The sequence below is a fragment of the Nerophis ophidion genome, linkage group LG18, assembly GCF_033978795.1.
Source record: "Nerophis ophidion isolate RoL-2023_Sa linkage group LG18, RoL_Noph_v1.0, whole genome shotgun sequence".
NCBI lineage: Eukaryota > Metazoa > Chordata > Actinopteri > Syngnathiformes > Syngnathidae > Nerophis > Nerophis ophidion.
The window spans coordinates 6,270,878-6,292,984 of record NC_084628.1 but is presented as its reverse complement, the minus strand read 5'-3'; the positions used below and the strand labels follow the sequence as shown (position 1 = coordinate 6,292,984).

Below are 22,107 nucleotides of genomic sequence, written 5' to 3'. Positions count from 1 at the left end.
GGAGGACAAACACACCTCATTATTGTGTTTTAGAAAAGGGACGTTTGTTTCACCTCATTATTGTGTTTTAGAAAAGTGACATTTGTTTTCAACGAACTGTTCATTGGGTATTACGAATTGAAAATATCAAGTCAAGGATCCAAACTGCACAATCTAGCAGTATTCCTACTTTGAGGTACCGCCATACTTCAAAAACATCACTATAAGGATCATGCTCTGTATTAAATATACACTATATTGCAAAAAAGTATTTGGCTACCCATCCAAATGATCAGAATCGGGTGTACTACTGAAACCCACTACTAGCGACCACGCAGTCTGATAGTTTATATATCAATGATGAAATATTAACATTGCAACACATGCCAATACGGCCATTTTAGTTTACTAAATTGCAATTTTAAATTTCGCGCAAAGTATCCTGTTGAAAACGTCAGTATGATGTCTCGGGTTGTAGCGGATATTTTTTTCCAGCCCCGATCCCAGCTATAAGTAGTCAGCTTTAATCGCATAATTACACAGTATTCTGGACATCTGTGTTGCTGAATCTTTTTGCAATTTGTTCAATTAACAATGGAGACATCAAAGAAGAAAGATGTAGGCAGGAAGCGGTGTATGGAACAGAGCGGTCAAGCGAACATGGTTCCCGACCACATGTTTATAATAAAATCCAGCACTTCGGCATGGAGACTGTTTCGACAAACATTTGTGAAAGGATGTGCAACAAAATCCAGTCGTGAAATTTCCTCGTTCCTAAATATTCCAAAGTCAACTGTCGGCTTTATTATAAGAAAATAGAAGAGTTGGGGAACAACAGCAACTCAGCCACGAAGTGGTAGGCCAGGTAAATCGACAGAAAGGGGTCAGCGGATGCTGAAGCGCATAGTGAAGTGAATTATATTTATATAGCGATTTTTCTCTAGTGACTCAAATCAATCAATCAATGTTTATTTATATAGCCCCAAATCACAAATGTCTCAAAGGACTGCACAAATCATTACGACTACAACATCCTCGGAAGAACCCACAAAAGGGCAAGGAAAACTCACACCCAGTGGGCAGGGAGAATTCACATCCAGTGGGACGCCAGTGACAATGCTGACTATGAGAAACCTTGGAGAGGACCTCAGATGTGGGCAACCCCCCTCCCCCCCCTCTAGGGGACCGAAAGCAATGGATGTCGAGCGGGTCTAACATGATACTGTGAAAGATCAATCCATAGTGGCTCCAACACAGCCGCGAGAGTTCAGTTCAAGCAGATCCAAGACAGCAGCAAGAGTCCCGTCCACAGGAGACCATCTCAAGCGGAGGCGGATGAGCAGCGTAGAGATGTCTCCAACCGATACAGGCGAGCGGTCCATCCTGGGTCTCGACTCTGGACAGCCAGTACTTCATCCATGGTCATCGGACCGGACCCCCTCCACAAGGGAGGGGGGGACATAGGAGAAAGAAAAGAAGCGGCAGATCAACTGGTCTAAAAAGGAGGTCTATTTAAAGGCTAGAGTATACAGATGAGTTTTAAGGTGAGACTTAAATGCTTCTACTGAGGTGGCATCTCGAACTGTTACCGGGAGGGCATTCCAGAGTACTGGAGCCCGAACGGAAAAGCGCTTTACATAGTGAAACCCAATATCTAAGTTACATTCAAACCAGTGTGGGTGGCACTGGGAGCAGGTGGGTAAAGTGTCTTGCCCAATTACACAATGGCAGTGACTAGGATGGCGGAAGCGGGGATCGAACCTGCAACCCTCAAGTTGCTGGCACGGCCACTCTACCAACCGAGCTATACCGCTGAGAGGTCGCCGACTTTCTGCACGGTCAGTTGCTACAGAGCTCCAAACTTCATGTGACCTTCCAATTAGCCCACGTACAGTACGCAGAGAGCTTCATGGAATGGGTTTCCAAGGCCGAGCAGCTTCATCCAAGCCAGGGGTAGGGAACCTATGGCTCTAGAGCCAGATGTTGCTCTTTTGATGACTGCATCTGGCTCTCAGATAAATCTTGGCTGACATTGCTTAACACCATAATTATGAATAATTTCGCTGGTAATCATAGTACTAAAAATAACGTGCAAAATATAAAACATTCTCATGCATTTAAATCCATCCACCTGTTCAAGAAGTCGCATTAACGGTAAGAAGTATTTTATGCTGCAGGGTCGTTCCCCCAGGAAGGCAGACGGACTACTCGGGACATGGCATTTAGGTAAAAACATGATTTAATTTCAACTAAAAAAAGATACAAACAAAAATCGCTTATAGTGGAGGCACAACTTGGGCTAAGGAACAAAGCTAACGCATAAACAGACTATGAAAATAAATCAAACAAAACTTACTTGGCATGAAATGAAACAAGTCAGCACAGAACAAGAAAAGATCACATTGACGCCAGGGCGACTGACTGGCAAAGACGAGCTTAAATACTGCCTTTGATTAGTGCTCGGGAAGCAGGTGAGCGGGCATTTTGTCCACCAGAGACAGGTGGACAAAATGAGTAACCAAGGAAAGGAGTGGAAAAAAACAGGAACTTAAAGAGTCGAAAGGACAAACAAAAACATGATCAACAGACATGACATTTTATCTTTTATTGGTTAGCTTCAGAATAACAATGTTATTAAAAAGAATAAAAGACTTATTATACTCTAAAAATGTTGGTCTTACTTAAAAATGCACACATTTTGTTGTATTCGGTGTTAAAAAATATGATAGGGCTCTCACTGAAATACATTTTGAAATATTTGGCTTTCGTGGCTCTCTCAGCCAAAAAGGTTCCCGACAGGAAACCATCCCAAGCGGAGGCGGATCAGCAGCGCAGAGATGTCCCCAGCCGATAGACAGGCGAGCAGTACATGGCCACCGGATCGGACCGGACCCCCTCCACAAAGGAGAGTGGGACATAGAAGAAAAAGAAAAGAAACGGCAGATCAACTGGTCTAAAAAGGGAGTCTATTTAAAGGCTAGAGTATACAAATGAGTTTTAAGGTGAGACTTAAATGCTTCTACTGAGGTAGCATCTCGAACTGTTACCGGGAGGGCATTCCAGAGTACTGGAGCCCGAAATGAAAACGCTCTATAGCCCGCAGACTTTTTTTGGGCTTTGGGAATCACTAATAAGCCGGAGTCCTTTGAACGCAGATTTCTTGCCGGGACATATGGTACAATACAATCGGCAAGATAGGATGGAGCTAGACCGTGTAGTATTTTATACGTAAGTAGTAAAACCTTAAAGTCACATCTTAAGTGCACAGGAAGCCAGTGCAGGTGAGCCAGTACAGGCGTAATGTGATCAAACTTTCTTGTTCTTGTCAAAAGTCTAGCAGCCGCATTTTGTACCAACTGTAATCTTTTAATGCTAGACATGGGGAGACCCGAAAATAATACGTTACAGTAATCGAGACGAGACGTAACAAACGCATGGATAATGATCTCAACGTCTTTAGTGGACAGAATGGAGCGAATTTTAGCGATATTACGGAGATGAAAGAAGGCCGTTTTAGTAACGCTTTTAATGTGTGACTCAAAGGAGAGAGTTGGGTCAAAGATAATACCCAGATTCTTTACCGTGTCGCCTTGTTTAATTATTTGGTTGTCAAATGTTAAAGTTGTATTATTAAATAGAGGTCGGTGTCTAGCAGGACCGATAATCAGCATTTCCGTTTTTTTGGCGTTGAGTTGCAAAAAGTTAGCGGACATCCATTGTTTAATTTCATTAAGACACGCCTCCAGCTGACTACAATCCGGCGTGTTCAGATCCGCCTCCGCTTGGGATGGTTTCCTGCTGGCTCCGCTGTGAACGGGACTCTCGCTGCTGTGTTGGATCCGCTTTGGACTGGACTCTCGCGCCTGTGTTGGATCCATTATGGATCGAACTTTCACAGTATCATGTTAGACCCGCTCGACATCCATTGCTTTCCTCCTCTCCAAGGTTCTCATAGTCATCATTGTCACCGACGTCCCACTGGGTGTGAGTTTTCCTTGCCCTTATGTGGGCCTACCGAGGATGTCGTAGTGGTTTGTGCAGCCCTTTGAGACACTAGTGATTTAGGGCTATATAAGTAAACATTGATTGATCTAAGCCATACATCACCAAGTCCAATGCACGTCGCCACTGGACTTTAGAGCAGTGTAGAAGCGTTCTCAGAAGTGTTGAATCACGCTTTTAGAGGTTGCCAGGAGAACAGTACATTTCGGACTGCATTGTGCCAAGTGTGAAATTTGATGGAGGAGGAATTATGCTGTGGGGTTGTTTGTCAGAAAGAATAAGATCATGGATACAAGCGGGCGAAATGAGTTTCCTCAGAAGGGTGGCTGGCATCTCCCTTAGAGATAGGGTGAGAAGTTCAGTCACCCGAGAGAGACTCGGAGTAGAACCGCTGCTCCTTTGCTTGGAAAGGAGCTAGCATAGGTGGTTCGGGCATCTCGTGCGGATGCCTGACGACCGTCTCCCGAGGAAGGTCCTCGTTGTATGTCCCACTGGGAGGAGACCCCCGCGGTAGGCCAAGGACCAGATGGGGGGATTACATCTCATCTCTGGACTGGGAACGCTTCGGGATTCCCCAAAAGGAAGTTGCTCATTTTGCTCTGGAGAGCGTAGTCTGGGGGTCTCTGCTAGAGCTGTTGTCCCCCCGACCCAATTCCGGATAAGCGGTTGAAGATGGACGGATGGATGGTTGTTTTTCAAAAGTTGGGCTTGGACCTTTAGTTCCAGTGAAAGGAACTTTGAATGCGGGCTTCACGGTGGCAGAGGGGTTAGTGCGTCTGCCTCACAATACGAAGTTCCTGCAGTCCTGGGTTCAAATCCAGGCTCGGGATCTTTCTGTGTGGAGTTTGCATGTTCTCCCCGTGAATGCGTGGGTTCCCTCCGGGTACTCCGGCTTCCTCCCACCTCCAAAGACGTGCACCTGGACATAGGCCCCTCCCACCTCCAAAGACATACACCTGGGGATAGGCCCCTCCCACCTCCAAAGACGTGCACCTGGGCATAGGCCCCTCCCACCTCCAAAGACATGCACCTGGGGATAGGCCCCTCTCACCTCCAAAGACATGCACCTGGGGATAGGCTCCTCCCACCTCCAAAGACATGCACCTGGGGATAGGCTCCTCCCACCTCCAAAGACATGCACCTGGGGATAGGCCCCTCTCACCTCCAAAGACATGCACCTGGGGATAGGCCCCTCTCACCTCCAAAGACGTGCACCTGGGGATAGGCCCCTCTCACCTCCAAAGACGTGCACCTGGGCATAGGCCCCTCCCACCTCCAAAGACATGCACCTGGGCATAGGCCGCTCCCACCTCCAAAGACATGCACCCGGGGATAGGCCCCTCTCACCTCCAAAGACATGCACCTGGGGATAGGCTCCTCCCACCTCCAAAGACATGCACCTGGGGATAGGCCCCTCCCACTTCCAAAAATATGCACCTGGGGATAGGTTGATTGGCAACACTAAAATTGGCCCTAGTGTTTGAATGTGAGTGTGAATGTTGTCTGTCTATCTGTGTTGGCCCTGCGATGAGGTGGCGACTTGTCCAGGGTGTACCCCGCCTTCCTCTCGATTATAGCTGAGATAGGCGCCAGCGCCCCCCGCGATCCCAAAAGGGAATAAGCGGTAGAAAATGGATGGATGGATGGAACTTTGAATGCTCCAGGATACCAGACAGTGTTGGACAAGTCCATGCTCCCAACCTTGTGGGAACAGTTTGGAGCGGGCCCCTTCCTCTTCCAACATGACTTTGCACCAGTGCACAAAGCAAGGTCCATATGACAGAGAGGATGACAGAGTCTGGTGTGGATGAACTTGACTGGCCTGCACAGAGTCCTAACCTGAACCCGATAGAACACCTTTGGGATGAATTTAGAGCCGGGCCTTCTCGACCAACATCAGTGTGTGACCACACTAATGCGCTTTTGGAAGAACGGTGGAAAATTTCTATACTCCGCCACCTTGTGGACAGCCTTCCCAGAAGAGTTGGAGCTGTAATAGCTGCAAAAGGTGGACCGATATCATTTTGAACCATATGGGTTATGAATGGGATGGCACTTCAGGTTCATATGTCAGTCAAAGGAGGTGGCCAAATACTTTTGGCAATATAGTGTATGTCGCTTCTTTTGGAACCTGTTTTTCTAGTTGACCTCTAAAGGCCTGCTGTACACTGACGTAGGAACAGAATTCTGTCGTTGGCACTACGTCAACATTAAAACAAATTCTTGGCATAACTAGACTGCGGTTGATGTACACAGAGGTACTGCTGTTCACATGTCTCGCCATATTTTGCTATTTTAATCGCGCTTCACACACAGTGTTGGTTAGAAGTGATCCCATTATGCAATATGATGGTGCAACTTAGTCAAATGTGTGGATTTTGAGATGATTTTGGCAAAACAGATGCATACTTTTCTAGAGTCACACACACATGGAGAAGACGGCGAATGGAAAGTCAGCTACAGTATGTGGGATCAGATGACTTCCATGAGCAGGCATGTCGTTAAAGGGGTGTGGCCAGAAGGGCGTGTTTTTTTGTCAGCAAATCAGAACTCGGCACCCTTGTGGGTTTTGTGCTGGCTGAATGTGGCCTCTGGGAAGAAAGTGTTCCACTTGTGTTCTCAAGGTCTACGGGTTGGACGTCCTCCTTGCCCTCCGTCACTGGTGTGCTGACCCATTTAGCTTTCAGCCCGTGTTGCCAAAACCCTTTTCTAGACACAGTTGGTAAAGTAATGCAGTGGAACCTCTTAAAGGCCTACTGAAATGAGATTTTCTTATTTAAACGGGGATAGCAGGTCCATTCTATGTGTCATACTTGATCGTTTCGCGATATTGCCATATTTTTGCTGAAAGGATTTAGTAGAGAACATCGACGATAAAGTTTGCAACTTTTGGTCGCTAATAAAAAAGCCTTGCCTTTACCGGAAGTAGCAGACGATGTGCGCGTGACGTCACTGGTTGTAGGGCTCCTCACATCCGCACGTTGTTTACAATCATGGCCACCAGCAGCTAGAGCGATTGGGACCGAGAAAGCGACAATTTCCCCATTAATTTGAGCGAGGATGAAAGATTCGTGGATGAGGATAGTGAGAGTGAAGGACTAGAAGAAAAAAAAATGAGGGCGGTGGGAGCGATTCAGATGTTATTAGACACATTTACTAGGATAATTCTGGAAAATCCCTTATCTGCTTATTGTGTTACTTGTGTTTTAGCGAGATTATAAAGTCACACCTGAAAGTCGGAGGCGTGTGGTGACCGCCAATGTCTCTGATGGAAGCCATGGAGGAGCCAAGAAAGTCGCAGCTGCCTCTTTGACAGCTGCAGGAGGACGCAAGCTCCGCTCATGTCTCCGGTAAGAGCCAACTTATTACCACTATTTTTTCACCAAAACCTGCCGGTTGACATGTGGTCGGGAACCATGTTCGCTTGAACCATGTTCTGCTTACCGGAAGTAGCAGACGATGTGCGCGTGACGTCACTGGTTGTAGGGCTCCTCACATCCGCACATTGTTTACAATCATGGCCACCAGCAGCTAGAGCAATTGGGACCGAGAAAGCGACAATTTCCCCATTAATTTGAGCGAGGATGAAAGATTCGTGGATGAGGATAGTGAGAGTGAAGGACTAGAAGAAAAAAAAATGAGGGCGGTGGGAGCGATTCAGATGTTATTAGACACATTTACTAGGATAATTCTGGAAAATCCCTTATCTGCTTATTGTGTTACTTGTGTTTTAGCGAGATTATAAAGTCACACCTGAAAGTTGGACAGGTGTGGTGACCGCCAGTGTCTCTGATGGAAGCCATGGAGGAGCCAAGAAAGTCGCAGCTGCCTCTTTGACAGCTGCAGGAGGACGCAAGCTCCGCTCATGTCGCCGGTAAGAGCCAACTTATTACCACTATTTTTTCACCGAAACCTGGCGGTTGACATGTGGTAGGGAACCATGTTCGCTTGAACCATGTTCTGCTTACCGGAAGTAGCAGACGATGTGCGCGTGACGTCACTGGTTGTAGGGCTCCTCACATCCGCACATTGTTTACAATCATGGCCACCAGCAGCTAGAGCGATTGGGACCGAGAAAGCGACAATTTCCCCATTAATTTGAGCGAGGATGAAAGATACGTGGATGAGGATAGTGAGAGTGAAGGACTAGAAGAAAAAAAAATGAGGGCAGTGGGAGCCATTCAGATGTTATTAGACACATTTACTAGGATAATTCTGGAAAATCCCTTATCTGCTTATTGTGTTACTTGTGTTTTAGCGAGATTATAAAGTCACACCTGAAAGTCGGAGGCGTGTGGTGATCGCCAATGTCTCTGATGGAAGCCATGGAGGAGCCAAGAAAGTCGCAGCTGCCTCTTTGACAGCTGCAGGAGGACGCAAGCTCCGCTCATGTCTCCGGTAAGAGCCAACTTATTACCACTATTTTTTTTCACCAAAACTTGCCGGTTGACATGTGGTAGGGAACCATGTTCGCTTGAACCATGTTCTGCTTACCGGAAGTAGCAGACGATGTGCGCGTGACGTCACTGGTTGTAGGGCTCCTCACATCCTCACATTGTTTACAATCATGGCCACCAGCAGCTAGAGCAATTGGGACCGAGAAAGCGACAATTTCCCCATTAATTTGAGCGAGGATGAAAGATTCGTGGATGAGGATAGTGAGAGTGAAGGACTAGAAGAAAAAAAATGAGGGCAGTGGGAGCCATTCAGATGTTATTAGACACATTTACTAGGATAATTCTGGAAAATCCCTTATCTGCTTATTGTGTTACTTGTGTTTTAGCGAGATTATAAAGTCACACCTGAAAGTTGGACAGGTGTGGTGACCGCCAGTGTCTCTGATGGAAGCCATGGAGGAGCCAAGAAAGTCGCAGCTGCCTCTTTGACAGCTGCAGGAGGACGCAAGCTCCGCTCATGTCTCCGGTAAGAGCCAACTTATTACCACTATTTTTTTCACCAAAACTTGCCGGTTGACGTGTGGTAGGGAACCATGTTCGCTTGAACCATGTTCTGCTTACCGGAAGTAGCAGACGATGTGCGCGTGACGTCACTGGTTGTAGGACTCCTCACATCCGCACATTGTTTACAATCATGGCCACCAGCAGCTAGAGCAATTGGGACCGAGAAAGCGACAATTTCCCCATTAATTTGAGCGAGGATGAAAGATTCGTGGATGAGGATAGTGAGAGTGAAGGACTAGAAGAAAAAAAAATGAGGGCAGTGGGAGCCATTCAGATGTTATTAGACACATTTACTAGGATAATTCTGGAAAATCCCTTATCTGCTTATTGTGTTACTTGTGTTTTAGCGAGATTATAAAGTCACACCTGAAAGTCGGAGGCGTGTGGTGACCGCCAATGTCTCTGATGGAAGCCATGCAGGAGCCAAGAAAGTCGCAGCTGCCTCTTTGACAGCTGCAGGAGGACGCAAGCTCCGCTCATGTCTCCGGTAAGAGCCAACTTATTACCACTATTTTTTCACCAAAACCTGCCGGTTGACATGTGGTAGGGAACCATGTTCGCTTGAACCATGTTCTGCTTACCGGAAGTAGCAGACGATGTGCGCGTGACGTCACTGGTTGTAGGGCTCCTCACATCCGCACATTGTTTACAATCATGGCCACCAGCAGCTAGAGCAATTGGGACCGAGAAAGCGACAATTTCCCCATTAATTTGAGCGAGGATGAAAGATTCGTGGATGAGGATAGTGAGAGTGAAGGACTAGAAGAAAAAAAAAATGAGGGCGGTGGGAGCGATTCAGATGTTATTAGACACATTTACTGTGGTAAATTCTGGAAAATCCCTTATCTGCTTATTGTGTTACTTGTGTTTTAGCGAGATTATAAAGTCACACCTGAAAGTCGGAGGCGTGTGGTGACCGCCAATGTCTCTGATGGAAGCCATGGAGGAGCCAAGAAAGTCGCAGCTGCCTCTTTGACAGCTGCAGGAGGACGCAAGCTCCGCTCATGTCTCCGGTAAGAGCCAACTTATTACCACTATTTTTTCACCAAAACCTGCCGGTTGACATGTGGTAGGGAACCATGTTCGCTTGAACCATGTTCTGCTTACCGGAAGTAGCAGACGATGTGCGCGTGACGTCACTGGTTGTAGGGCTCCTCACATCCGCACATTGTTTACAATCATGGCCACCAGCAGCTAGAGCGATCGGGACCGAGAAAGCGACAATTTCCCCATTAATTTGAGCGAGGATGAAAGATTTGTGGATGAGGATAGTGAGAGTGAAGGACTAGAAGAAAAAAAAATGAGGGCGGTGGGAGCGATTCAGATGTTATTAGACACATTTACTAGGATAATTCTGGAAAATCCCTTATCTGCTTATTGTGTTACTTGTGTTTTAGCGAGATTATAAAGTCACACCTGAAAGTCGGAGGCGTGTGGTGACCGCCAATGTCTCTGATGGAAACCATGGAGGAGCCAAGAAAGTCGCAGCTGCCTCTTTGACAGCTGCAGGAGGACGCAAGCTCCGCTCATGTCTCCGGTAAGAGCCAACTTATTACCACTATTTTTTCACCAAAACCTGCCGGTTGACATGTGGTAGGGAACCATGTTCGCTTGAACCATGTTCTGCTTACCGGAAGTAGCAGACGATGTGCGCGTGACGTCACTGGTTGTAGGGCTCCTCACATCCGCACATTGTTTACAATCATGGCCACCAGCAGCTAGAGCAATTGGGACCGAGAAAGCGACAATTTCCCCATTAATTTGAGCGAGGATGAAAGATTCGTGGATGAGGATAGTGAGAGTGAAGGACTAGAAGAAAAAAAAACGAGGGCAGTGGGAGCCATTCAGATGTTATTAGACACATTTACTAGGATAATTCTGGAAAATCCCTTATCTGCTTATTGTGTTACTTGTGTTTTAGCGAGATTATAAAGTCACACCTGAAAGTTGGACAGGTGTGGTGACCGCCAGTGTCTCTGATGGAAGCCATGGAGGAGCCAAGAAAGTCGCAGCTGCCTCTTTGACAGCTGCAGGAGGACGCAAGCTCCGCTCATGTCTCCGGTAAGAGCTAACTTATTACCACTATTTTTTCACCGAAACCTGCCGGTTGACATGTGGTAGGGAACCATGTTCGCTTGACCGCTCTGTTCCATATTAAAGCTTCACTGTCATCTTTAGGGAATGTAAACGAAAGAAACACCGGCTGTGTTAGTTTTGCTACAGCCGGCCGCAATACACAGCTTTCCACCAACATCATTCTTCTTTGACGTCTCCTTTATTAATTGAATAAATTGCAAAAGATTCAGCAACACAGATGTCCAGAATACTGTGTAATCATGCGATTAAAGCAGATTACTTTTAGCCGTGATTGGTGCTGGAAGAACATGTGCGCTACAACCGGTGACGTCACGCACACGCGTCATTATACGCATCATCATTCCGCGACGTTTTCAACAGGATACTTTGCGGGAAATTTAAAATTGCAATTTAGTAAACTAAAAAGGCCGTATTGGCATGTGTTGCAATGTTAATATTTCATCATTGATATATAAACTATCAGACTGCGTGGCCCGTAATAGTGGGTTTCTGTAGGCCTTTAAATAATGTCCTACAAAAAAAATACAGTGAACATCTAAATCAGGCAGGGTTAGCCGGGCCTTTTCTGCTGGTCTAACGTAACCAGGAATCATAATTAATGATATAATTATTTTTTTATTTACTTTCCCTAAATATCTAAAAGTATTTATATTCCCTTCATGTCATATCATGCTCCTTCCAGCGCTGTAGTTTTTAGTTTTAGTTTGTGTCCAATCAGAATTCTTCTAGCTTTTGTTGCTATATGTCATGATCCGTAGTCCGGATCATGTTTTGTATTGTCTGTTAGTTTTGGATTTCTTTAGTTCCTTTTTGGGCAGCACGGTGGAAAAGGGGTTAGTGCATGTGCCTCACAATACGAAGGTCCTGAGTAGTCCTGAGTTCAATCCCAGGCTCGGGATCTTTCTGTGTGGAGTTTGCATGTCCTCCCCGTGACTGCGTGGGTTCCCTCCGGGTACTCCGGCTTCCTCCCACCTCCAAAGACATGCACCTGGGGATAGGTTGATTGCCAACACTAAATCGGCTAATTGGCAATCATACTTGCCAACCCTCCCAAATTTTCCGGAAGACTCCCAAAATTCAGCGCCTCTCCCGAAAACCTCCCGGGACAAATTTTCTCCCGAAAGTCTCACGAAATTCAGCCGGAGCTGGAGGCCACGCCCCCTCCAGCTCCATGCGGACCTGAGTGAGGACAGCCTGTTTTCACGTCCGCTTTCCAACAATATAAACAGTGTGTCCGCTCAATTACATTTTAACTGTATAATGATCGAGGGCGAGTTCTTGGTTTCTTATGTGGATTTATTGTTAGGCAGTTTCATGAACGTCCTCCCAGCGCGGTAACAGGTTGATTGGCAACACTAAATTGGCCCTAGTGTGTGAATGTTGTCTGTCTATCTGAGTTGGCCCTGTGATGAGGTGGCGACTTGTCCAGGGTGTACCCTGCCTTCCGCCCGATTGTAGCTGAGATAGGTGCCAGCGCCCCCCGCGACCCCGAAAGGGAATAAGCGGTAGAAAATGGACGGATGGATGGACAATGACAAGAACAACAAATATTGTTTTTCATGAGCTGTATACTAGTATTATATGTCTGGGTGGGGTCCTGCATTGGAAATCATTTGTACCCCTTTCAGATATCGCATTTAGTTCCCGTTAAAACAGGGGTCTCAGACACGCAACGTTATTTTGCGGCCCCCACCTTAATATGAAAGTTTAATGTTAAGGCGGCCCGCAAGTTTTATATGAATGCCGCTTGACAGCGTTGTGTTATTCGGGTCCAAAATGGCTCTTTCAACGTTCTGGGTTGCCTACCCCTGCATTAGTGGAAAAGCGGCAAATGTTTTAAAGCGACAGAGACGTTGCCATGGTTAATTTACGTGCCTGGCTGCAGTCACACCGCGACACCTGTCCGTCAGTAATAACAGTCCCCAATAAGCTGGACTAATTCAAACAGTTATTTCTTTTTTTGTATTCTTCAATTTGAATTGCCTCACACGATGAACATGATATATGTTTCTATATGGCGCCGGATAACACTCCAGGAGCCGTCACTTTTTTGCGCTACTTTTATCTACCTAGTTAGGGAGGAAAAGCGGAACCACACACATTGCGGAAATAACATTGTTCTCCGTGCATCGGCTGAATACAAATATATTCTACAACCCCAAACGTGTCTTTTTTCAAAGCCTGCAGTGAAGAGAAAGGTTCGTGATGAGCAAAGACAATTCCAGGAAAAGTGGGAGATGCAATATTTATTTGTTGAGCACAGGGGCCCCCCGACATGTCTTATTTGCACAGAGAAAGTTGCGGGTGCACAAGGAATACAATTTGAAATGTCATTATACAACTAGACATGCTGAGGAGTATGGAACATTTTTGTAAAGAAATCCTTTTTTGCGGCCCAGCCTCACCCAGACTCTGCGTCCAATGGCCCCCAGGTAAATTGAGTTTGAGACCCCTGCATTAAAACATTCACATGTTGCACAATGAGATGTAAGCACTGGATCATGTGTACATTCCTGCACCTTTCCGTTTGTAAAATATATATATTTTTATTAGTATTTCTTTAATATATAACAGCATTTCATGATTGATATTTATAAATTAAGATTCTTAATAAATGACAATAGAATGAGCACACATTTAATTGGTAAATCATAGTGTAACGACCTGGAATTACACATAATGTGCGGTGTTGGAAATGTCCGACTTTTTGTGTGGCTGTAAAGGCATCACTGGCTCAGTGCCATATGTGCATGTGTTGGCACAAGTGAGAAAGAGCGAGCGGCTGCTGTTGATATGCCAGATGGCAAAGTTGGTTTTGGTCTGCTTTGTACAGCAGAAAATGACCAGCTTTGCTAGATGGAAATTGTTTAGCAATGTTTTTGGTCATGTGTTTATATGTGATCGATGGATTTCTTGTCCTCCTTAAAGGCCTACTGAAATGAGATTTTCTTATTCAAACGGGGATAACGGGTCCATTCTATGTGTCATACTTGATCATTTCGTGATATTTCCATATTTTTGCTGAAAGGATTTAGTAGAGAACATCGACGATAAAGTTAGCAACTTTTGGTCGCCAATAAAAAAAGCCTTGCCTTTACCGGAAGTAGCAGACGATGTGCGCGTGACGTCACGGGTTGTAGGGCTCCTCACATCTGAACATTGTTTATAATCAGAGCCTCCAGCAGCAAGAGCTATTCGGACCGAAAAAGCGACAATTTCCCCATTAATTTTAGCGAGGATGTAAGATTTGTGGATGAGGAAAGTTAGAGTGAAGTACCAAAAAAAAAAGAAAATGCTACAGCTCCAGGCGGTCCCTGGTTCAATCCCCACCTTGTACCTACCTCGTCACGTCCGTTGTGTCCTGAGCAAGACACTTCACCCTTGCTCCTGATGTGTGCTGGATAGCGCTTTGCATGGCAGCTCCCTCCATCAGTGTGTGAATGTGTGTGTGAATGAGTAAATGTGAAAGTAGTGTCAAAGCGCTTTGTGTACCTTGAAGGTAGAAAAGCGCTATACAAGTACAATCCATTTATTTATATGTAATTAGACACATTTACTAGGATAATTCTGGAAGATCCCTTATGTGCTTATGGTTTTTAATAGTGTTTTAGTGAGATTGTAAAGTCATACCTGAAAGTCGGATGGCTGCGGTGAACACCAGTGTCTCTGAGAGAAGCCGAGGAGCCAAGATCACAGCTGCCTTTTTGAGCTGCAGCAGGAAGTCCCACAATCCACTGAAGTCTCCGGTAAGAGCCGACTTAATATCACAATTTTCCAATCCAAAAAGTTGCTGGTTGACGTAGACCAGGGGTGCCCATTACGTCGATCGCGAGCTACCAGTCGACCGCGGGGGGTGTGTCAGTCCATCTCCAGCCAGGCTTTTAAAAAAAATAGACCTAAAAATTAGTGATCATCAATCTTCACCAAGACGTCACTTAAATGACATTCACGGTACCGGAGGGTCTTGTGAGATGACGCTGGCTGCTGCAAGATCATTATTATGAAAATATGACCGAGAGGAAGGCGAGAAACACTTTTTATTTCAACAGACTCTCGCGCCGTACCTTCCGTCAAAACTCTAAAGGCCGACTGCACATTTCCTATCTTCACAATAAAAGCCCTGCTTCATGCTACCTGCGCTAACTAAATACAGAGTCTCGGAAAACTGGCGTGCACAAGCGGTCCCTCAGAAAGCTGGCGTGCACATCACTTGTGCACGCCAGCTTTCCGAGACTCTTATTTTGTTAGCGCAGGCAGCATGAAGCAGGGCTTTTATTGTGAAGATAGGAAATGTGCAGTCGGCCTTTAGAGTTTTGACGGAAGGGACGGCGCGAAAGTCTGTTGAAATAAAAAGTGTTTCTCTCTGTCATTTTTTCATAATAATGAACTGGCAGCAGCCAGCGTCATCTCACAAGACCCTCGGGTGCCGTGAATGTCAATCAAGCAAGCTACGGAATTTGCCGCCAATGTTTTTCTTGTAAAGTGTATGGAAGCTGGATGAATTAGATGCCAAAAACCAACCACTTTCATGTGGTATTGTACAGAAAGGACAACTTTTTTTCTCCTCCATTTGAAAACGTGGGCGTTATCATCATTACTGTCTAATTCCAATCAATGCAAGTCATCAGAATCAGGTAATACACCAACTTATATTCTTGTCTTCGTGAAAGAAAGACATCTATATGTGTTACACATGCTTGTATTATCATTAAACACATTTAACTTGTTTACAAAAATGTCTCTTTCATAAATAAATAAATATAAATGATATATATAAATGAGGTAGATCCCCTCGAGTTGGTCAATTGAAAAGTAGCCCGCCTGCAGAAAAAGTGTGGGCACCCCTGACGTAGAGAAACATGTTCGCTTGACCGCTCTGTGTTAAAGCTTCACAACAAACAAAGAAACACAGGCTGTGTTTCGGTGCTAAAGGCAGCTGCTTTCCACCAACAGCATTCTATTTTGACGTCTCCATTATTAATTGAACAAATTGCAAAAGATTCAGCAACGCAGATGTCCAAATTACTGCGTAATTATGCGATGAAAAGAGATGACTTTTAGCCGTGTGTGGTGCTGGGCTAATATGTCCGCTACAACCAGAGACGTCACAAACGCGCGTCATCCTACACGTCATCATTCTGCGACGTTTTCAACAAGAAACTCCACGTGAAATTTAAAATTGCAATTTAGTAAACTAAAAAGGCCGTATTGGCATGTGTTGCAATGTTAATATTTCATCATTGATATATAAACTATCAGACTGTGTGGTCGCTAGTAGTGGGTTTCAGTAGGCCTTTCATTTTCAATGATTATAATGTTAGTAATTACTAGAAAAAAACAAAACATTACATGTGACATGTAAGAGGTTGGTAGATTAGAATAATTATAAAGGTACATTTAGAGTACGAATGACCCTAATTGCTGGGCTTCACGGTGGCAGAGGGGTTAGTGCGTCTGCCTCACAATACTAAGGTCCTGCAATCCTGGGTTCAAATCCAGGCTCGGGATCTTTCTGTGTGGAGTTTGCATGTTCTCCCCGTGAATGCGTGGGTTCCCTCCGGGTACTCCGGCTTCCTCCCACTTCCAAAGACATGCACCTGGGGATAGGTTGATTGGCAACACTAAATTGGCCCTAGTGTGTGAATGTTGTCTGTCTATCTGTGTCGGCCCTGCGATGAGGTGGCGACTTGTCCAGGGTGTACCCCGCCTTCCGCCCGATTGTAGCTGAGATAGGCGCCGGCGCCCCCCGCCACCCCAAAAGGGAATAAGCGGTAGGAAATGGATGGATGGATGGATGACCCTAATTGCAGGAAATGTAGTCTTGATTTTCAAAATTATATTTGAAAGCGTGATGGAGTAGATATCGAAAGGGTAAAAGAAACCAGATTTTTGGGAGTATTAATAGATGATAAAATGAACCTGGAAATCTCATATACAAAACATACAACATAAGGTGGAAAAAAATATTTCAATAATGAATAAAGCAAAATACAAAGTTTCAATTCCCACCTCCGGAAGAACTTTGAACATGTCACGAGGGAGGTGCTGGACATTGAGTCCGAGTGGACCATGTTCCGCACCTCTATTGTCGAGGCGGCAGATCGGAGCTGTGGCCGCAAGGTAGTTGGTGCCTGTCGGGGCGGCAATCCTAAAACCCCTTGGTGGACACCAGCGGTGAGGGATGCCGTCAAGCTGAAGAAGGAGTCCTATCGGGTCCTTTTGGCTCATAGGACTCCGGAGGCAGTGGACAGGTACCGACAGGCCAAGCGGTGTGCAGCTTCAGCGGTCGCGGAGGCAAAAACTCGGACATGGGAAGAGTTCGGGGAAGCTGGATCGGTTCGCAGCCGAGTGTGAAGCGACCGGAATGAGAATCAGCACCTCCAAGTCCGAGTCCATGGTTCTCGCCCGGAAAAGGGTGGAGTGCCATCTCCGGGTTGGGGAGGAGACCCTGCCCCAAGTGGAGGAGTTCAAGTACCTAGGAGTCTTGTTCACGAGTGAGGGAAGAGTGGATCGTGAGATCGACAGGCGGATCGGTGCGGCGTCTTCAGTAATGCGGACGTTGTACCGATCCGTTGTGGTGAAGAAGGAGCTGAGCCGGAAGGCAAAGCTCTCAATTTACCGGTCGATCTACGTTCCCATCCTCACCTATGGTCATGAGCTTTGGGTCATGACCGAAAGGATAAGATCACGGGTACAAGCGGCCCAAATGAGTTTCCTCTGCCGTGTGGCGGGGCTCTCCCTTAGAGATAGGGTGAGAAGCTCTGCCATCCGGGAGGAACTCAAAGTAAAGCCGCTGCTCCTTCACATCGAGAGGAGCCAGATGAGGTGGTTCGGGCATCTGGTCAGGATGCCACCCGAACGCCTCCCTAGGGAGGTGTTTAGGGCACGTCCAACTGGTAGGAGGCCACGGGGAAGACCCAGGACACGTTGGGAAGACTTTGTCTCCCGGCTGGCCAGGGAACGCCTCGGGATCCCCCGGGAAGAGCTAGACGAAGTGGCTGGGGAGAGGGAAGTCTGGGTTTCCCTGCTTAGGCTGTTGCCCCCGCGACCCGACCTCGGATAAGCGGAAGATGATGGATGGATGGATGGCAAAATACGTCCTGGGCCAAAAATCACTTTATATTCTCTACTGCTCACTAGTGTTACCATATCTGAGTTATTGTGCAGAAATATGGGGAAACAACTACAAATGTGCGCTACATTCGTTAACTGTGTTACAAAAAAGATCAATTAGAATAATACATAATGTTGGATATAGAGAACATACAAACCCTTTATTTATTGAGTCAAAACTATTAAAGCTCGATGACTTGATAAAATTGCAAACAGCTAAAATGATGTACAAAGCAAATTATAACCTGCTACCAAAGAATGTACAACAATTCTTCTCAACTAAAGAGGAGAAATATAACCTTAGAGGAACATCTAATTTAAAACACTTGTATGCACGTACAACACTTAAAACCTTTAGCATATCTGTATGTGGAATTAAATTATGGAATGGATTAAGTAAAGAAATTAAACATTGTACTGATATGAGCCAGTTTAAGAAGATGTTTAAATTAATAGTGCTTACAAAGTACAAAGAAGAAGAATTATGAGAAACACTTTCTACCTTATTGAAAATAAGATATTCTTCATCTTAGTATGTTAATAATGACTGAAATAATTAAGTACATGTTAGAAAACTGCTGTGTTAATCACTCATATATGTCATTTTGCTATTTTGATATTTTGCTGTAAAGAAGGTCAGTGAATAATTGTATATATTGTGGAAAAGGGGTAGGATTAAATAAGCTTTGCTTCTTCCTACTCCTTTTCGGACATGATGTATTGTGTATTGCGAAATGATGAATTTAACTGATGTATAATGTATGTATGTCATGTTCGAAATAAACTAAGAAAAGAAAAAAAGAAAGAGAAGAAAAGCTTGCGTGGCAGCCCTTTTTTGCTCTTGTTTTCTCAAAGCGTACTCCCATGCCTTAAAAGTCCTACTGAAAGCCACTACTAGCGATCACGCAGTCTGATAGTTTATATATCAATGATGAAATATTAACATTGCAACACATGCCAATACGGCCGCTTTAGTTTACTAAATTGCAATTTTAAATTTCCCGCAAAGTATCCTGTTGAAAACGTCGCGGAATGATGACACGTGCGCGTGATGTCACGCATTGTAGAGGACATTTTGTTCCAGCACCGTTCACAGCTATAAGTCGTCTCTTTTCGTCGCATAATTACACAGTATTATGGACATCTGTGTTGCTGAATATTTTGCAATTTCTTCAATTAATAATGGAGACGTCAAGGAAGAAAGATGTAGGTGGGAAGCGGTGTATTGCGGCCGCCTTTAGCAACACAAACACAGCCGGTGTTTCCTTGTTTACATTCCCTAAAGATGACGGTGAAGCTTTACTATGGAACAGTAATAGGGACGGCGTGGCGCAGTGGAAGAGTGGCCGTGCGCAACCCGAGGGTCCCTGGTTCAAATCCCACCTAGTACCAACCTCGTCACGTCCGTTGTGTCCTGAGCAAGACACTTCACCCTTGCTCCTGATGGGTGCTGGTTGGCTCCTTGCATGGCAGCTCCCTCCATCAGTGTGTGAATGTGTGTGTGAATGGGTAAATGTGGAAGTAGTGTCAAAGCGCTTTGAGTACCTTGAAGGTAGAAAAGCGCTATACAAGTACAAGCCATTTATCATTTATCATTTAACAGAGCGGTCAAGCGAACATTGTTCCCTACCACATGTCAACCGGCAGGTTTCGGTGAGAAAATGGTGGTAATAAGTCGGCTCTTCCCGTAGACGTGAGCGGAGAGCTTGCGTCGTTCCACCTGCACCTGTCAAAGAGGCAGCTGCGGATTCTCTTGCCGCCTCCCACCGGCCGCTCCCGACCGTCGGATGCTTCCAACATGGAGGAAGCATCGGCTGCCTTCGCCTCGTCAAGAAACGTGGCTTCCCTCAAAGACACTGGCGGTCACCACACCCGTGGCCACACCCCTCCGACCTTCAGGTTGTACAGGTACGACCATATAATCTCACTAAAACACTAGTAACACAATAAGCAGATAAGGGATTTTCCAGAATTATCCCAGTGAATTTGTTTAATAACATCTGAATCGCTCTGCCGTTTAGTTTTTTTTTCTTTTTTCTAGTCCTTCACTCTCACTTTCCTCATCCACGAATCTTTCATCCTCGCTCATATTAATGGGGAAATCGTCGCTTTCTCGGTCCGAATCGCTCTCGCTGCTGGTGGCCATGATTGTAAACAATGTGAGGATGTGAGGAGCTCCACAACCCGTGACGTCACGCGCACATCGTCTGCTACTTCCGGTACAGGCAAGGCTTTTTTATTAGCGACCAAAAGTTGCAAACTTTATCGTTGATTTTTTTTTTCTAAATCCTTACAGCAAAAATATGGCAATATCGCAAAATGATAAAATATGAGATAGAATGAACCTTCTATCCCCGTTTACATAAGAAAATCTAATTTAGCATATCCTCTTACAGTAGGTCGTGTAGCATGTTTAGCTCGTCCTCATCCTCCAGTGACTTACATGGTAGAAACACAGTTTATTTTCCGCCATGGAAGCGAGGATTGCTAACTTAGAAGCGGCTTTGCATTGTGGAGGCACATTAGCCGCTAGCAAGAACGTTACAGTGCGTTCATGGAGTCTGTTTGCTTGTCGCTGTCAAATTTGCAAGATTTAGCTGGAATGTGTGATCAATGTGTAGATAGAACATGTTAAAAGAGAAAGTAAGCAGATATTAACAGTAAATGAACAAGTAAATTGATAATCCATTTTCTACCGCTTGTCCCTTGTAATTTTGACAAAATAATAGAATGATAAATGACACAATGTGTTACTGCATATGTCAGCAGACTAATCAGGAGCCTTTTTTTTAACTTACCTACTAGTAAAAGACAAGTTATCTAGTTTGTTCGCTATTTTATTTAAATAAATGGGTTGTACTTGTATAGCGCTTTTCTACCTACAAGGTACTCAAAGCGCTTTGACACTACTTCCACATTTACCCATTCACACACACATTCACACACTGATGGAGGGAGCTGCCATGCAAGGCGCCAACCAGCACCCATCAGGAGCAAGGGTGAAGTGTCTTGCTCAGGACACAACGGACGTGACGAGGTTGGTTCTAGGTGGGAGGTGGGATTTGAACCAGTGACCCTCGGGTTGCGCACGGCCACTCTCCCACTGCGCCACGCCGTTCCCTAAAGGACAAAATTGTTCTACGATTGCAAAAAAATATGTATAGATTTTTTTTTTTTTTTACTTTTTTTTGTGGTCCCCTTTACTTAGAGAAATATTAACGTATCAATCCATCCATCCATCCATTTTCTACCGCTTATTCCCTTTCGGGGTCGCGGGGGGCGCTGGCGCCTTTCTCAGCTACAATCGGGCGGAAGGCAGGGTACACCCTGGACAAGTCGCCATCTCATCGCAGGGCCAACACAGATAGACAGACAACATTCACACACTAGGGCCAATTTAGTGTTGCCAATCAACCTATCCCCGTATCAAAATACATTTTCTTTTATTTAATTATAATTTTTTTAAAATGTTTTTATTGTTTATAAACGTCTGCAATGATGATGTCAATGAGGGATTTTCAAATCACTACTATGTTGAAATCGTTATCAGTATTGATACTGTTGTTGACTGTTGTTGATAACATACAAACCCCGTTTCCATATGAATTGGGAAATAGTGCTGGATGTAAATATAAACGGAATACAATGATTTGCAAATAATTTTCAACCCATATTCAGTTGAATGCACTACAGGGACAAGATATTTGATGTTCAAACTCATAAACTTTATTTTTTTTTGCAAATAATAATTAAATTAGAATTTAATGGCTGCAACAGGTGCCAAAGTAGTCGGGAAAGGGCATGTTCACCACTGTGTTACATCACCTTTCCTTTTAACAACACTCAATAAACCTTTGGGAACTAAGGAGACACATTTTTGAATCTTTTCAGGTGGAATTATTTCCCATTCTTGTTTCATGTAGAGCTTAAGTTGTTTAACAGTCCGGGGTCTCCG

General features: G+C 45.1%; 1 protein-coding gene and 1 long non-coding RNA gene across 2 annotated transcripts in view; both read left to right on the top strand.

Annotated features, from left to right (window-relative positions):
- Positions 1–9,694, top strand: part of LOC133537530 (uncharacterized) — a 39,163-nt gene extending 29,469 nt beyond the window's left edge. Inside the window, exons 3-7 of the long non-coding RNA XR_009802715.1 lie at positions 7,192–7,331; positions 7,716–7,855; positions 8,240–8,379; positions 8,765–8,904; positions 9,290–9,694. This is a non-coding gene — a long non-coding RNA (uncharacterized LOC133537530). The remainder of the gene's footprint in view (positions 1–7,191; positions 7,332–7,715; positions 7,856–8,239; positions 8,380–8,764; positions 8,905–9,289) is intronic.
- Positions 9,695–9,838: 144 nt separating this feature from the next.
- The window catches only part of slc1a5 (solute carrier family 1 member 5), a 98,295-nt gene continuing 86,026 nt past the window's right edge, over positions 9,839–22,107 (top strand). Inside the window, exons 1-3 of the mRNA XM_061878618.1 lie at positions 9,839–9,955; positions 10,340–10,479; positions 10,864–11,003. The gene's annotated coding sequence lies outside the window, so the exon portion shown is untranslated. The remainder of the gene's footprint in view (positions 9,956–10,339; positions 10,480–10,863; positions 11,004–22,107) is intronic.